Below are 2871 nucleotides of genomic sequence, written 5' to 3' on the forward strand. Positions count from 1 at the left end.
TAATATAAATAGCAAGAATAGTGATATTTATTAATAATAATGTTAATAGTAATGTTAATTACATTAATGATAATAATAATAAGTTGTATCTTAATAAAAATAACAATACTTGTATTAATTTTTAATAATCTTAGTATTAATAATAATGATACTAATAATATTAATATTGATAGTACTAATTATATTAATATAACAAATTATGAGTATCAAATTTCATGTCTATATATTTAATAATACTGATACTGATATTATTATTATTATCACATATTTATTATCATGTCTATCACATATTATTATTATTATTATTATTATTATCAAATTTCATTATTATATTTAATAATAATGAAGAAATAATAATTTTACTATAACCACTATATTTTCTTGTATATTACTTCACATTCTTATATCTAATGATTACATTTTATTATTTCTAATTATTATATATACTTACACTTATATATATATATATATATATATATATATATATATATATATATATATATATATATATATATATATATATATATATATAAACAAATAATGGTTCGTGAATCGTCGGGAATAGTCAAAAGGATAATTGCATAAATGAAAACACTTCAAAATTTTTGAGATTCAACATTACAGACTTTGCTTATCGTGTCAAAAATATTAAATTGTATCGAGAGTTTGGTTTAAAATTTGTCGAAAATTTTCGGGTCATTAAAATCATGGACGCTCAACCCAACTCGGGCGGTCGGTTGGCCCACCTACAGAGATGCCGTGACCAAAATAAGCATCATTACAACTTATGAGTTCTTTTTTATCTAGAACCTTTAAAGTAGTCGTTAACATGAAAAAAGAAATGCACATTTCAATAATCGCTATTTAAAAAGCAATATTAACTCCTATGTATAATATATCCATACATGTTAAAGATAGTTTCAAAGTGCCATAGTTGGAAAAATCCTAATACTTATATGTATTCAAGTGCATACAACTATATAAAATTATAAAAATTATAACCAAATATTTGAACGGTTATTAGGGTTTTCTCGCTTACTCAAAAAAAGTTAATTTGGGTCGGGTATGGTTGGTTAATGGTATTTGACTCGATTTAATCGAGTAACTGAAAATTCAAAACCGAACCACTAATTATTAGTTTGGTTTAATTAATTTGGTTATAAATTGATTACGGATAATTTTTTTAGAAAGCTTATTGAAACACCCGCAAGATGCGAGCAAAATAAGATTACAAATCTTTACAATCGCCAAACTGAGAAAAAAAAGTTCAATACACCAAATAGTCAAATACACAAACTAAACTCCAAAAAAAAAAAAACACAAACTTCAAACAATAACAACAGAACTAATTGGGTTTACCCTCAAACTTTCAAAATTTCCTTGCTATTGCCAATCCACAAATGTGATAACAGCTTAAGATTCACCGTTATGTCTTGATTAAGAATAGATTGCCTCGACTCCACTTGAGAATGAACAAGCTTATTTCGCTATTTCTAAATCAATCATGAGTACAAACCGGGTTGCCAAGCTTCACTTGCCTTAATCGAATATGTTATGAACTTGGATTGTAAGTAAACCTTCGTGCCTGAAACGGAACCGACTCCGGATTGATCTTTGAATCGTGTGAACACTTTCCTAATCGAATATTTCGACCCTATTAGCCACTGGTTACACGAAATTTCGATTGGGATAAGACAAAGATGAGATTGTTGTCTTGGCTAAAAGAAAACAATCAAACAATTGCAGAGATGTATCTTCTAATTGTTTAAAGTTGAAAGTGTGTGTAAAAGGTTAAAATTCTGGAACCTTTTTCAAATACACAAAGTGTGTATTTATAATGGGTCAAAAGGATTCATGAAAAGTCACAACCTTTGATTCATACCCATTAGTGATTTGAAAGTTAACATTCATGTATTTAGACTTAAAATGGTCTAAAAACATGTAAAAACTGCAACTAAATGCCCTGGAACAACCCCAAAACGTTTGGGGTTCAAATGTGCCTTTTGGGTTGAAAAGACACATTTTCAGCGAGTCAGTGTTAAGCCGCGCCGCACCCTAGCCGCGCCGCGGGCCAACAAAGTACCACACTTCTAAACAGGCAAAAACTCTCGACCTCAAAAACACGCTTTAAGCCGGGCCGTGGGGGTGAGGCCGCGCCGTGGCTTAATAAAGCCAACAACACTATTGTTTTGATACAAGTCTCGACCCCAAAAACACCCTTTGAGCCGCGCCGCGGGGTTCCAAGCCGTGCCGCGGCTTAACCCTGTGTTCAGCAGCTCAATTTCGTGCTATGGGTTTTCGTGCGTATGGCCTTTTCAAGTCGCGTTTTGCATTCCTTAAGTTTCAAATGTTATTTCCAAGTCCAAAATAATACCTCAAACCACCTTACATTTTACGAACGTGTACTTCACACCAGTGTTGTAAATATCCCGAGATCTCCCCGAGATCTCCCCCGAGATTTCGTTTTTAGAAGGCAACCGAGACGAGATGTTCATCTCCCGAGATTTCTCGGTCAACGAGGTCAAACTTACTCAAAGCCAAGATTTCTCGAATTTTCTAGATTTTCTTGTAAAATTCGTAATTTCTAACATTTTCTCGCTTATTTCTCTGATATTTTTGTAAAATCTCGTAAAAACATATATAAATATACATATATTTATGTTTTTATGTATATTTTTATTAAAAAAAACTTTAAAGTCAACGAAAGTCAACGTCCGAGATCTCCCCGAGATTATTCCGAGATGCCGAGATCTCCCTAAAAAAGTCCAAACGAAATCTTCCCGAGATCCGAATTCTCCAACCTTGCTCCACACTCTCCGAATTCGTGTAACGTATCAATGGTTCAAAAACACTTTCAACATAGTAATCCAA

This window comes from Rutidosis leptorrhynchoides, chromosome 1, assembly GCF_046630445.1.
Source record: "Rutidosis leptorrhynchoides isolate AG116_Rl617_1_P2 chromosome 1, CSIRO_AGI_Rlap_v1, whole genome shotgun sequence".
NCBI classification, from domain to species: Eukaryota; Viridiplantae; Streptophyta; class Magnoliopsida; order Asterales; family Asteraceae; genus Rutidosis; species Rutidosis leptorrhynchoides.